This window comes from Eurosta solidaginis, chromosome 4 (genome assembly GCF_040869045.1).
Source record: "Eurosta solidaginis isolate ZX-2024a chromosome 4, ASM4086904v1, whole genome shotgun sequence".
Lineage (NCBI taxonomy): Eukaryota > Metazoa > Arthropoda > Insecta > Diptera > Tephritidae > Eurosta > Eurosta solidaginis.
In genome coordinates, this window is record NC_090322.1 from 178,704,696 (window position 1) to 178,721,055 (window position 16,360).

At 38.0% G+C, this 16,360-nt stretch overlaps 1 protein-coding gene across 28 annotated transcripts in view; it reads right to left on the reverse strand.

Annotated features, from left to right (window-relative positions):
• Positions 1-16,360, reverse strand: part of mmd (mind-meld) — a 1,228,927-nt gene that overhangs the window by 156,604 nt on the left and 1,055,963 nt on the right. The window lies entirely within an intron of this gene.

The following is a 16,360-nucleotide window of genomic DNA, read 5'->3' on the forward strand; positions in this document are numbered from 1 at the left end:
CGAATGAATTTTTTAATTATTTTTATATTAGATCTAAGATCAAAAATGCCAAAGTATTGTAATGAAATATAAATTGCTGCTGTGAGCTAAAAAAACTTAATTTTGTTTTTTTTTCTTACTTCAGTTAGAAAAAACTTAATTTTGTTTTTTTCTTACTTCAGTTATTACAGATTAATTTGTTAAATATGTCCACTGCACAGGTTTTGAAAATTTTATAATAGTTTTGAGATACCGAGAAATACTTGAAATCGGTCTAAGAGACCGAGAAATGTGAATGTGTCGCTCAAAAATGAAAATAGTCAGGAAGGTTAACGACCAAACTGAAAAACCCTATCAAAACCCAGGGCCAATGTTATAAAATAACTCTGCTCTCTTGGCAAATACTAGAAGCTTCCTAGGACTTAAGCCACTTGCTGCTTCTAGATCTGACAACAGTCCTAATAGCTGGAGTCCTAGCCTGGCAAGCGCAGGGCACTGGCACAGAAAGTGCTCGATTTTCCTCAAAGTTCCATCAAAATTTATAAGAAAAAAGTGAGTATGTTACTTTAAGAGATTTTCTTGAAAATGGTCACCTTTTGCTTTGGTGACTGCAGCGCATAATTTCGGCATTCTTTCGATGAGTTTTTGAAGTGTTTGATGTGGAATATTATTCCACGCTTCGTTCAAACAATCCCAGAGGTTAGTAAGGCTTGTTGGCTTTAGATCTCTCACACGTCGATCCAATTCTTCCCACAATAGCTCGACGGGATTTAAATCGGGGGATTTTGGTGGCCACTCCATTGTATCAAGGTCAGTTGCGTCTTTTTTCTTTATAAATAAGAAGTAAAATATTTTGGTGTATGTTTCGGATCGTTATCTTGTTCGTAAATGAATCCACGACCAATCAAATGAATGCCATATGGTATTGCATGGCGGAGTACATTGTGATACTGCTCTTTTTTCATAATTCCTACAATTTTTTTTAGTTGACCAAGAAGTAAAATATTTTGGTGTATGTTTCGGATCGTTATCTTGTTCGTAAATGAATCCACGGCCAATCAAATGAATGCCATATGGTATTGCATGGCGGAGTACATTGTGATACTGCTCTTTTTTCATAATTCCTTCAATTTTTTTTAGTTGACCAACGCCAGCGTTGCTGTAATAGCCTCACACCATCACTGAGCCACTGTTATGTTTCACAGTTCGCACAATGCAATCTGCTTTGAATCTTTCATTGACGTTTCTGCGAACATATTGACGCCTATGGCTACCCAAAAGTTCGAATTTTTATTCGTCTGACCATAGAACTGATTTCCACTGATCAATCGTTCAGTCAGTATACTCTTGAGCGAACTTCAGTCTTTTTTGTTTATTTACTGGCCGTTGAAGTGGCTTTCTGACAGCAATGCGTCCAATCATACCTTTTTCTTTAAGCCGGCCTCTGACTGTCGTAAACGATATTGGTGAATCCAAGTTTTCATTGATTTCAGCACGAATGCAGATTTCCGTCGATTGGCCTTACTTATTGCATATATTTTGTTGTCGATTCTTTAATTTGTCTTTGTCGTTTTCTGTTAGTATTTGGTCCAGTTTCCCGATATCTGCTAATGGCCGTATGAACTGAACACATAGATATTTTCAAAAGTTTAGCTATTTCTCGATAGGTTTTCCCTGTTTTTTGTAAAATAATGATTTGGGCTCGTATTTCGACGAATATTTCCTTTCGTTTGACCATTTCCAATCTGGAAAAATACAATTCTGAGGCTATTTCAACATCAACATCTTTTTTTTATCTTGTTCTAATACTTTCCGACTGTACTGTAAGTATGTGTTTAGAAGGGTATCTCAAACTGGTTGAATATAAACTCAATCACGGCATATAAAATTAAAACTTTTGGCAACACGCCAAATGTCAGTTGAAGTGAAAAATGAAAAAACCAAAACAGGATATAAAAAATCGAAAATTTATTGGAAATAAATGAATAACAAACAAACAAAGAATAGATAACAAACTTTGGTAAACAACCCAAAGAAGTTGCCAATGTGGATGTGGAGGAACTGGAGAAATCCAATGAATTCCTATCAACGACGCTTATCACTACGTATAACAGAGATTATCCTCTAAGAATATGCTGGCGAAAAGCATTGCTATGTCGGAGCAATGAGCTCAGTTTTCTTGGAAGCCGAGTAAAACAAGTAAGGAAGGTTAAGTTCGGGTGTAACCGAACATTACATACTCAGTTGAGAGCTATGGTGACAACATAAGGGAAAATAACCATGTAGGAAAATGAACCGAGGGAAACCCTGGAATGTGTTTGTATGACATGTGTATCAAATGAAAGGCATTAAAGAGTATTTTATGAGGGAGTGGGCCATAGTTCTATAGGTGGACGCCATTTAGGGATATAGCCATAAAGGTGGATCAGGGTTGACTCTAGAATGCGTTTGTACGATATGGGTATCAAATGAAAGGTATTAATGAGCATTTTAAAAGGGCGTGGACCTAAGTACTATAGATGGACGCCTTTTCGAGATATCGCCGTAAAGATGGACCAGGGGTGACTCTAGAATGCGTTTGTACGATAGGGGTATCAAATGAAAGGTGTTAATGAGCATTTTAAAAGGGAGTAATCCTTAGTTCCATAGGTGGACGCCGTTTCGAGATATCGCCATAAAGGTGGACCAGAGGTGACCCTGGAATTTGTTCGCACAATATGGGCATCAAACGAAAGGTGTTAATGAGTATTTTAAAAGGGAGTGGGCCTTAGTTCTATAGGTGGACGCCGTTTCCAGATATCGCCATAAAGGTGGGCCAGGGGTGACTCTAGAATTCGTTTGTGCAATATGGGTATCAAACGAAAGGAGTTAATGAGTATTTTAAGAGGGAGTGGGCCTTAGTTCTATAGGTGGACGCATTTTCGAGGTATCGCAATAAAGGTGGACCAGGGGTGACTCTAGACTTTGTTTGTACGATAGGGGTATCAAATGAAAGGTGTTAATGAGTATTTTTAAAAGGGAGTGGGCCTTCGTTTTATAGGTGTTCGCCTTTTCGAGATATCGCCATAAAGGTGGACCAGGGGTGACTTTAGAATTTGTTTGTATGATATGGGTATCAAATGAAAGGTGTTAATGATTATTTCAAAAGGGCGTGGGGCTTAGTTCTATAGGTGGACCCCTTTTCGAGATATCGCCATAAAGGTGGACCAGGGGTGACTCTAGAATTCGTTTGTACGATATGGGTATCAAATGAAAGGTGTTAATGAGAGTTTTAAAAGGGAGTGGTGGTAGTTGTATATGTGAAGGCGTTTTCCAGATATCGACCAAAATGTGGACCAGGGTGACCCAGAACATCATCTGTTGGATACCGCTAATTTATTTATATATGTAATACCTGCCAAGATTTTAAGGGTTTTTTATTTCGCCCTGCAGAACTTTTTCATTTTCTTCTACTCAATATGGTAGGTGTCACAACCATTTTATAAAGTTTTTTCTAAAGTTATATTTCGCGTCAATAAAACAATCCAATTACCTTACCATATTTCATCCCTATTTTCATATTTGGTATAGAATTATGGTATTTTTTTCATTTTTCGTAATTTTCGATATGGAAAAAGTGGGCGTGGTCATAGTCGGATTTCGTTCATTTTTCATACCAAGATAAAGTGAGTTCAGATAAGTACGTGAACTGAGTTTAGTAAAGATATATCGATTTTTGCTCAAGTTATCGTGTTAACGGCCATGCGGAAGGACTGGCGGAGGACTGTGTATAAAAACTGGGCGTGGCATTAAATGATTTCGCCCGTTTTCACAGAAAACAGTTAACATCATAAAATCTATGCCCCTACCAAATTTCAAAAGGATTGGTTAATTTTTGTTCGACTTATGGCGTTAAAAGTATCCTAGACAAATTAAATGAAAAAGGGCGGAGCCACGCCCATTTTTAAATTTTCTTTTATTTTTGTATTTTGTTGCACCATATCATTACTGGAGTTGAATCTTGACATAATTTACTTATATACTGTAAAGATATTAAATTTTTTGTTAAAATTTTACTTTAAAAAATTTTTTTTTTAAAAGTGGGCGTGGTCCTTCTCCGATTTTGCAAATTTTTATTAAGCGTACATATAGTAATAAGAGTAACGTTCCTGCCAAATTTCATCATGATATCTTCAACGACTGCCAAATTACAGCTTGCAAAAGTTTTAAATTACCTTCTTTTAAAAGTGGGCGGTGCCACGCCCATTGTCCAAAATTTTACAAATTTTCTATTTTGCGTCATAAGTTCAACTCATCTACCAAGTTTCGTCGCTTTATCGGTCTTTTGTAATGAATTATCGCACTTTTTCGGTTTTTCGAAATTTTCGATATCGAAAAAGTGGGCGTGGTTATAGTCCGATATCGTTCATTTTAAATAGCGATCTGAGATTAGTGCTCAGGAACCTACGTACCAAATTTCATCAAGATACCTCAAAATTTACTCAAGTTATCGTGTTAACGGACGGACGGACGGACATGGCTCAATCAAATTTTTTTTCGATCCTGATTATTTTGATATATGGAAGTCTATATCTATCTCGATTCCTTTATATATGTACAACCAACCGTTATCCAATCAAACTTAATATACTCTGTGAGCTCTGCTCAACTGAGTATAAAAAATGGCTAAGCTAGTAAAGGTCGCGGAAAGCGAAATGTGCAGAGACAGGGATCTGTTGGGGATATACAGGCGTGAAATTTACAGGGAAAAGAGACTGTTATGAAAACATTCCTGTGCGGACATTGAGTGCTCCAGCGAAGCAGCGCGGTTGAGCAAAGTCATAGCAAGGGGAAATACAGTCCAGGGACTAATAAAGAAAGAAAAGAACGCTTTCCAACACACATAAACTATCGAAGGATGATTCAGAACTTAGTAGCCTCCGCGTATCGCATTATTTCAGCACCAGCTGTACAAGTGTTTAGTGAAACAATCCCCATCGACCTATTAGCGCTGGAAAGAGGAAGGTTGTGTGAAACAAAAAAGCACACGCTTGATCCGTTAGCAAAGAGAGGAGGGAAGAAACTTTCAGAATGTGGCAACAATGGTGAGAAAATGAACAACGAAACAGATGAACAGCGAAGATATGTAATAACAAATGTTAAACAGGGAGCATCTGGTTTGGCTTGGTAAACCACTACGTTACCAAAATGCTCTCCGGGCACGGCTACTTCAAAAAATATTTACATAATATAAAAAATGTCACAGATAATAAGATCGTTTACGGTGTTGCTGACGAGGGCGATGCTTTGCAAACTTTCTTCAAATGTTCGCGATAGAGCCACACCCGATAAATGCTTGAGGAAAAATTTGGCCAAATCACTGTCAATATTGTTACAGCAAAAACTCTGAGCGGCCCAGATGAGTGGCAAAAAATTAGTAATTTTCCTAGTAACCACATTCAGAGCATAACAGCGGGACCTGTACGCAGGAACAACAGACGACTTTAAAAAAACGAGTAATATGGAAAGCCACCCCGAAGTTATGCGAAAGCGGTTCCGGGGTGGACGACGGAGAAGATTAGAGACGAATTAAGATTAGAGAAAAGAAGGATTCTGAATCGGCGTCATAGGTACTTTCCTATAAAGTATCAGTTTTTTGGGTTTGGTTTGGTTGTTTTTCAATAAAACAATGCGCTTATTTCTCATAATCGGAACTTTCAGCTTCAAACCCTCTTCATGTCCTAACTTAAAAAACAAATATTTAAAAAAACGTTCGCTATTAGTCTTAAACTTTTTAGTTTGTTTTGTTTTTTGTTTGCTAAACCGGCTTGTTTAAATCAAAGAAATTGTGCACACAAATGCTGACGTCTTTGTCTCAAATGCTTGGATGTGACAGTAACTCATACGGCTCGCGTAATCGTTGATTAAGCTGTGCAAAAAAAAATGTGTAAGTCATCAGGTATAAATAATCAATCGATGGCGTTAGTTGAAACACTTTTTTTCGAACACGATAAGCCATTAAAATAAATTAATTGTGCATCATGCAAAACTTTAGTAAAAGGAACTACAGAAGCTTTATTTACACGTTAACCTCTAAAGAAAGTAACAGAACTTAAATGCGTCTGTATTATTGCAAACCAGTTCAGCGAACGTAAAATGCACTAATATCTGAGGGAATCAATTTATTTATAACGTGAACTCGTACGAACGTGAAGAACGTGAATTCGTATCAATATACTTTAATTGGAGTCCGAGGAAATTTTCAACAGGGTAGGACCATAGAGATGTTGCTGCTAGATATGTTAATTCCATGGCGGCCACCGTGGTGTGATGGTAGCGTGCTCCGCCTATCACACCGTATGCCCTGGGTTCAACTCCCGGGCAAAGCAACATCAAAATTTTAGAAATAAGATTTTTCAATTAGAAGAAAATTTTTCTAAGCGGGGTCGCCCCTCGGCAGTGTCTGGCAAGCGCTCCGATTGTATTTCTGCCATGAAAAGCTCTCAGTGAAAACTCATCTGCCTTGCAGATGCCGTTCGGAGTCGGCATAAAACATGTAGGTCCCGTCCGGCCAATTTGTAGGGAAAAATCAAGAGGAGCACGACGCAAATTGGAAGAGAAGCTCGGCCTTAGATCTCTTCGGAGGTTATCGCGCCTTACATTTATTTTTTTTTTTTTAATTGAAAAAATGGTTGGTGCCATGTGGTGACACGTTACGAACATGACATACATTGTGTAAGTTGGAGCTGATTTCGATTAAGTACAAGTTTTATCTATTGCAGTTTCCAGATCGAAGTGGAGCTAGCGTGACGCATGTCTGCATGCAGAGTTTGCTTTCCTTTACTGCAAGAACGGGGTCCACCAGACAATCTCTGGCGATGTAATCCGACGACTTTTTATGGACGTCTCTGAGGAAAGGTCCTTTTCTTCAAACGGATCAACTCCTTAAGTCCCGGATTTTTTCTTCCGCTTACGGAGATAAATTCTTAAGTTCCTTATGGGGCCTCTTCAATTACATGTCTGTTGGGATGCTCAGATTTTCGGGTATTCAGCAGAAACTGTTTTCTCAGCATTTCTTTTCAGGTTTCGAAAGTAATGCTTCTTCTAATATCGTTTATATTTTTTTGTGACAGTTTTTTGTTGGCTATACACTTATGGTTGTTGTTTTAATTCATACTAAAGCATGCACGTTTATGTTTGGCAAGTTAATATCACATTTTCTTTTCAAATTTTCGGTATGTTGCTTTTCATTTTTGATTACTTTTTTGCGACAATTAATACTTTCATTACTTTTGTTCTTTGCTATTTTTTCATAACCTCCCATTTAGCTTGCCATAATGAACCAAAATGCAAATTTTTCATTACGAATATTATTTTCCTCGAAATGTGATAGATAAACACATTTTTATCAAAGGTATATGTAGGTAGAGCTAAAACCAGAAGACGAATTAAAAAAGATTTGCAAGGCTAAGACGACTTTTAATATACCCCTTACACCTTTCATCTTCTGACTTTTCATCCCGATAGTTGCAATATTAACTCCAATCTATTTGACGGTAAGACGAATCCCGGCATCTGTTTCATCAGATCGTTTGCTCGAGAGTCATACAGAAACAACTGCTGACGACACCACGCTCTTTGATGATGAGTTGGATTTGACGGAGCAGAATTATCGCGAAAGGGTAGTGTGGAATCGGTGAAGTAAATTTGCGAAGATGTAAATATATCGTATTATATAATGTCACCTCCAGTTTTGTGGTTTGTTCAAATCCTTTATTGGCCCGACAAATGACGAAGCAGAATTATGCGAACGTGTAGTATGGAATTGGTTTGCAATTTCTCCAAGAGAACAAATAATGGAAAGATCAGACTTTATCGTAAGATCATCGTAATATATAATGACACCTGTAGTTTTGAGGTTTTTTTTTCAAATCCTTCATTAAATCCTCAACTACAGATCTACTAAACGTTTTCCTTCTCGTTTTTTTCCCCATCTACAACGATAACCAGGCTCGCAGAATTATAGAAGTGTATACTTATCCCTCATCCCTGTGGGTGTAAGAATTTGTTGTTTCCTCCTACTCATTAAACGATAATTATATACTTATAGGCTGATGTTATTTGTTTCAATTGCAACTGTTTCAGAGCAGGTACATGCATATTATCTCTTACAACCCAATCATACACAAGCTAATATCGTTTAATGAGTTGGAGGAAGCAACAAATTTTTACACACGAACACGCATAAATTACAAGTATCAACGGCTTCTTTACTTCTGCGAGCCTGGTGAACGTTGTAGATGGGGACAAAGCGAATAAGGAAAAAAAATTTCGCAAGACTCCCTTTCAGATCTGTCGGGTTTATCTTTTTATACTCAGTTGAGCAGAGCTCACAGAGTATATTAACTTTGATTGGATAACGGTTGGTTGTACAGGTATAAAGGAATCGAGATAGATATAAACTTCCATATATCAAAATCATCAGTATCGAAAAAAAATTTGATTGAGCCATGTCCGTCCGTCCGTCCGTCCGTCTGTCCGTTAACACGATAACTTGAGTAAATTTTGAGGTATCTTGATGAAATTTGGTATGTAGATTCCTGGGTACTCATCTCAGATCGCTATTTAAAATGAACGATATCGGACTATAACCACGCCCACTTTTTCGATATCGAAAATTTCGAAAAACCGAAAAAATGCGATAATTCATTGCCAAAGGCGGTTAAAGCGATGAAACTTGGTAGATGGGTTGAAGTTATGACGCAGAATAGAAAATTAGTAATATTTTGGACAATGGGCGTGGCACCGCCCACTTTTACAAGAAGGTAATTTAAAAGTTTTGCAAGCTGTAATTTGGCAGTCGTTGAAGATATCATGATGAAATTTGGCAGGGACGTTACTACTATTACTATATATGTGCTAAATAAAATTAGCAAAATTGGATGAAGAACACGCCCACTTTTAAAAAAAATTTTTTTTTAAATTCAAATTTTCACAAAAAATTTAATATCTTTACTGTATATAAGTAAATTAAGTCAAAATTTAACTCCAGTAATGATATGATGCAACAAAATACAAAAATAAAAGAAAATTTCAAAATGGGCGTGGCTCCGCCCATTTTCATTTAGTTTGTCTAGAATACTTTTAATGCCATAAGTCGAACAAAAATTTACCAATCCTTCTCAAATTTGGTAGGGCATAGATTTTATTACGGTAACTGTTCTCTATGAAAATGGGCGAAATCGGTGGAAGCCATGCCCAGTTTTTATACACAGTCCACCGTCTGTCCTTTCGCTCGGCCGTTAACACAATAACTTGAGCAAAAACCGATATATCTTTACTAAACTTAGCCCACATACTTATCTGAACTCACATTATCTTGGTATAAAAAATGGCCGAAATCCGACCATAACCACGCCCACTTTATCGATATCGAAAATTACGAAAAATGAAAAAAATGCCATAATTCTATACCAACTACGAAAAAAGGGATGAAACATGGTAACTGGATTGGTTTGTTGACGCAAAATATAACTTTGGAAAAAACTTTGTAAAATGGGTGTGACACCTACCATATTAAGTAGAAGAAAATGAAAAAGTTCTACAAGGCGAAATCAACAGCCCTTGGAATCTTGGCAGGAATACTGTTAGAGGTATTGCATATATAAATAAATTAACAGTACCCGACAGATGATTTTCTGGATCACCTGGTCCACATTTTGGTCGATATCGCGAGAACGCCTTCACATATACATCTAAGGGCCACTCGCTTTTAAAACCCTCATTAATACCTTTAATTTGATATCCATATCGTACAAACACATTCTAGAGTCACCCCTGGCCCGCCCTAATGGCGATATCTCGAAAAGGCGTCCACCTATTAGACCTAATGCCCACTCCCTCTTAAAATGCTCAGTAACACCTTTCGTTTGATACCCATATCGTACAAACATTCTAGAGTCACCCCTGGCCCACCCTATTGGCGATATCTCGAAAAGGCGTCCACCTATAGACCTAATGCTCACTCCCTCTTAAAATGCTCAGTAACACCTTTCGTTTGATACCCATATCGTACAAACATTCTAGAGTCACCCTTGGTCCACCTTTATGGCGATATCTCGAAAAGTCGTCCACCTATAGAACTAAGGATTACTCCCTTTTAAAATACTCATTACCACCTTTCATTTGATACCCATATCGTACAAACACATTCTAGAGTCACCCTGGCCCACCCTAATGGCGATATCTCGAAAAGGCGTCCACCTATAGACCTAATGCCCACTCCCTCTTAAAATGCTCAGTAACACCTTTCGTTTGATACCCATATCGTACAAACATTCTAGAGTCACCCTTGGTCCACCTTTATGGCGATATCTCGAAAAGTCGTCCACCTATAGAACTAAGGATTACTCCCTTTTAAAATACTCATTACCACCTTTCATTTGATACCCATATCGTACAAACACATTCTAGAGTCACCCTGGCCCACCCTAATGGCGATATCTCGAAAAGGCGTCCACCTATAGACCTAATGCCCACTCCCTCTTAAAATTCTCAGTAACATCTTTCGTTTGATACCCATATCGTACAAACATTCTAGAGTCACCCCTGGCCCACCCTAATGGCGATATCTCGAAAAGGCGTCCACCTATAGACCTAATGCCCACTCCCTCTTAAAATGCTCAGTAACACCTTTCGTTTGATACCCATATCGTACAAACATTCTAGAGTCACACTTGGTCCACCTTTATGGCGATATCTCGAAAAGTCGTCCACCTATAGAACTAAGGATTACTCCCTTTTAAAATACTCATTACCACCTTTCATTTGATACCCATATCGTACAAACACATTCTAGAGTCACCCTGGCCCACCCTAATGGCGATATCTCGAAAAGGCGTCCACCTATAGACCTAATGCCCACTCCCTCTTAAAATGCTCAGTAACACCTTTCGTTTGATACCCATATCGTACAAACATTCTTGAGTCACCCCTGGCCCACCCTAATGGCGATATCTCGAAAAGGCGTCCCACCTATAGACCTAATGCCCACTCCCTCTTAAAATGCTCAGTAACACCTTTCGTTTGATACCCATATCGTACAAACATTCTAGAGTCACACTTGGTCCACCTTTATGGCGATATCTCGAAAAGTCGTCCACCTATAGAACTAAGGATTACTCCCTTTTAAATACTCATTACCACCTTTCATTTGATACCCATATCGTACAAACACATTCTAGAGTCACCCTGGCCCACCCTAATGGCGATATCTCGAAAAGGCGTCCACCTATAGACCTAATGCCCACTCCCTCTTAAAATGCTCAGTAACACCTTTCGTTTGATACCCATATCGTACAAACATTCTAGAGTCACCCCTGGCCCACCCTAATGGCGATATCTCGAAAAGGCGTCCACCTATAGACCTAATGTCCACTCCCTCTTAAAATGCTCAGTAACACCTTTCGTTTGATACCCATATCGTACAAACATTCTAGAGTCGCCCTTGGTCCACCTTTATGGCGATATCTCGAAAAGGCGTCCACCTATATAACTAAGGATTACTCCCTTTTAAAATACTCATTACCATCTTTCGTTTGATACCCATATCATACAAACACATTCTAGAGTCACCCCTGACCCACCCTAATGGCGACATTTCGAAAAGGCGTCCACCTATAGACCTAATGCCCACTCCCTCTTAAAATGCTCAGTAACACCTTTCATTTGATTCCCATATCGTACAACTAGAGACACCCCTGTTCCACCTTTATGGCGATATCTCGAAACGGCGTCCACCTATGGAACTAAGGATCACTCCTTTTCAAAATACTCATTAGCAGCTTTCATTTGATACCCATATCGTACAAACATATTCTAGAGTCACCCCTGGTCCACCTTTATGGCGATTTCTCGAAAAGGCGTGCACCTATAGAACTAAAGCCCATTCCCTTTTAAAATACTCATTATCACCTTTCATTTGATACCCATATCGTAACACATTCTAGAGTCAGCCCTGGTCCACCTTTATGGCGATATCCCTAAATGGCGTCCATCCATAGAACTATGGCCTACTCTCTCTTAAAATACTCTTTAATACCTTCCATTTGATACACATGTCATACAACCACATTCCAGGTTTACCCTAGGTTCATTTTCCTACATGGTGATTTTCCTTATTTTGTCTCCATAGCTCTCAACTGAGTATGTAATGTTCGGTTACACCCGAACTTAGCCTTCCTTACTTCTTTGTGCTGGGTTTAAGACTCGCTGCTTTTAGAATATCTCAAATGAAAGTTAAAGCCAAGGTTCCGTACTTGTGATTAAAAATTTGGTAAGGTGTATTAGGTTCCATCATTAAGGGCCGTGAACTCCATCTCCGGTTAACGCAAATAGGGTCTTTATTTGAAAGGTCACCGTTCTATTTCTGACAAATAACGCGCCAGTTAGCGTTAAACAGATATGGTTAAAAATGTCCTAACGTGGCTCGAGGAGGGAGCTGAGACTACTAGAAAGATTTAAGAAAAGAAAAAATTTAGCGCACGAATGTATGAACTCCAAGTCCTGGTTGCTGGCAGCTCGAAAGTTCTATCAGAACATTCATCCCATGATGAGAAATTCCAGAGCAAGAGCTGTTATGCCGACACTGAAAGGCATCAAATATCGCAATTCCAGTATCCTTAAAATCAGATTGTGGGCTTTACCAATGTGTCGCCATACTTCGTGGTCTAATATAGACTAGATGTTTACGACACGAGCAATCCTGGAAAAGAATATGATAAAAGAATTGACACGCACCAAATTAGTTGATGTAATCCCGTGACAATTGAAGTCGGAAGTAGAAAATATTTAAATGAAACAAAATATAGTTGTTCATATTAATTAAAACCTTCCTCATAAATAAATAAGATCACAAAGTAGAGAAATTTTCTCCATTTCTGTCTTGTTTTTTTTCCGACTCATTGAGTCCCGACAAATGTACCGAAATGTTTTTCCTAAATCTTAGCTTCTACAATCAATCATCAGGCTCGCAGAACATTAGAAGCAGTCGATACTTGTAATTTATGCGTGTGTAAAAATTTGGTACGATTTTAGCTTGTTTTTTGTTGTTATAAAAGCTGATATGCAAGTCGCTGAAATAGTTGCAGTTGGAACAAATAAAATCAGCCTATAAGTATGCAATGTTCGTCTAATGAGTAGGAAGGAACAACATGAATGTGGGACAAGTATCCGCTTCTATAATTCTGCGATCCTAGTGATGATAGTTGTAGATCGGCAAAAAGCGACTAAGGAAAAAAATGTCGCCTAGGGTAGGTGGAATTTGTCGGTAGGGTCTCTTAATAAATAATTTGAAAAAGCCTCAAAACTGGAGGTGTATTTATATATTACGATGATCTTACGACAAAGTCTGATCTTTCCATTTTTTCTTCTATTACAGAAGAAGAATTCACTTCGCCAATTCCACACTAGCTTAACGCATGATTCTGCTCCGCCATATACAACTCCATTAGCTAATAAGAGTGTGGCGCAGTCAGTCTGGCTATCGAGCAAACGATCTTATGAAACAGATGCCTGGAATCGTTCTAACCACAAATAGATAGAAGGAAAACCAGAGGATGAAACGCGTAAGGGGTATTTCAAAAATTAATGTCGGTGGATGGAACATAGATCTGCTGATCCCTAAGAAGAAAGTCTGAAAAATCCTATCTACAAACAGTTCTAGTATATTCCTGACATAATAAATTTAAAACCGGTAAAACTCTCAATTTAGATAAGAAATCCAGATATACCATGCTATAATTTGGAGTAGACGCCATTCATCTCGTTTAATGAATGTGGAAATTGCATTGTGAGCGGTGACAATAAGTGGTATCGTGGATGGAAGAGGGAACTGAATTTTTTGATGGATAAAAGAAGAAAAATGAATCGCGTGAATGTATGAAGTTCCAGGTCCTCGTTGCTGACAACTCAGAAGTACTACCAGAAAATCCATCGCAGGATGAACATATTCCTTCAAGAGCAGTAAATGAAAACCGCACCAAATTTTCCGGCACCGGACTTCCTCATATCGAATTGTGGGCCTTATCAGTGTGTCTTCATAATTTGTACGTCTTATATCGACTAGATCTTTATACACGATCATCATGAAAAAACGCGATAAGAGAATTGACACCAAAGTCGTTGATCGACATTAGCCTTTGCATCTCTACAGAAAATTTGTAAATAAAACAAAATATGGTTATTTATGTTCTTTATTAAATGAAACTTTCCTCAAAAATAAATAAGATCAAAAACTAGACGCAACTTTCTTTATTTTTTTACAGTCTTATTTTTTTTTCGGATCACATTGAAAAAGCCCACCCAACTAAGGGTGTCTGTCCCTTGAAGTTTTTTTCCTAATTTTCTTTTTTTTGCATCAACAGCGATCACATGTTCAATCACCAGGCTCGCAGAAATGCAGGTATTTGGAATTTATGCGTGTGCATGTGTGTATGTTTGTTTGCTAAAATTTGTTGCTTTATGAAACTCGTCAGTTTAGCATTGCATACTTCAAGGCCGTTAATATAAAATTGAGTATGTTTGTTGTTGGGTGGAACTGAAATGTTTAATGAGTGGAATGAAGCAACGAAATTCCACACGAATGTGGGAAAAGTATCCACTTCTATTGTTCTGCGAGCCTGGTAGTTGATCACGGTGCTCTTTGTAGATGGGAAAAAAAGAGAGTAGGAAAAAAAAATGCGACAAGGCTCTTTGAAGGATATTGAGAAAACCGAAAAATATATTATATATTATATACATATTGTATAGTTAGCGAATAGGGCCCCAGGCTCGCAGAAGTTTAGAAGCCGCTGATACTTGTAATTTATGCGTATGTAAAAATTTGGTGCTTCCTCCAACTCACTTAACGTTTTTAGCTTGTTTTTTGTTGTTGTAAAAGCTGATATGCAAGTACCTGCGCTGAAACAGCTGCAGTTGAAACAAATAACATCAGCCTATAAGTATGCTGTGTTCGTTTAATGAGTAGAAGGAAACAACAAATTCTTACACCCACATGGATGTGGGGACAGGTATCCGCTTCTATAATTCTGCGAGCCTAGTGATTGATCGTGGTGATCGTTGTAGATCGGAAAAAAGCGACTAAGGAAAAAAATTTCGCCTAGGGTAGGTGGAATTTTTCGGTTGGGTCTCTTAATAAATAATTTGAAAAAACTTCAAAACTGGAGGTGCACCTTTATATTATATACATCAATGATCTTACGATAAATTCTGATCTTTCCATTTTTTCTTCTATTACAGAAGAAGAATTCACTTCACCAATTCTACACTAGCTTAACTCATGACTCTCCTCCGTCATATCCAACTTCATTAGCTAATAAGAGTGTGGCGGCTTAAGTTTGGCTATCGAGCAAACGCTCTTATGAAGCAGGTGCCTGGAATCGTTCTAACCACAAATAGATAGAAGGAAAACCAGAGGATGAAACACGTAAGGGGTATTTCGAAAATTAATGTCTGTGGATTGAACATAAGAGGTTCTGATCCTTAAGGAGAGAGTCTGAAAAATCCTATATTCAAACAGTTTTGGTATATTCCGGACATAATAAATTTAAAACCGGTAAAACTCGCAATTTAGGTACGAAATCCACATATACCATGCTAAAGTTTGGAGTAGACGCCATTCATCTCGTTTAATAAATGTGGAAATTGCATTGTGAGCGGTGACAGTAAGTGGTATCGTGGATGGAAGAGGGAACTGAGTTTTTTGATGGATATAAGAGGGAAAATGAAACGCGTAAATGTATGGAGTTCCAGGTCCTCGTTGCTGACAACTCAGAAGTTCTACCAAAAAATCCATCGCAGGATGATCATATTTCTTCAAGAGCAGTAAATGAAAACCGCACCAAATTTTCCGGCACCGGAATTCCTCATATCGGACTGTGCGCCTTCATAATTCGTATGCCTTATATAGACTAGATCTTTATACACGATCATCCTGGAAAAACGCTATAAGAGAATTGACCCGCACCAAAGTCGCTGATCAACATTAGCCTTCGCATCTCACCAGAAAATTTTTAAATAAAACAAAATATGGTTATTTATGTTCTTTATTAAATGAAACTTTCCTCATAAATAAATAAGATCAAAAACTAGACGCAACTTTCTTTATTTTTTTAAAGTCTTGTTTTTTTCGGATCGCATTGAAAAAGCCCACCCAACTAAGGGTGTCTGTCCCTTGAAGTTTTTTTCCTAATTTTCTTTTTTTTGCATCAACAGCGATCACATGTTCAATCACCAGGCTCGCAGAAATGCAAGTATTGGGAATTTATGCGTGTGTATGTGTGTATATTTGTTTGCTAAAATTTGTTGCTTTCTGAAACTCGTCAGTTTAGCATTGCATACTTCA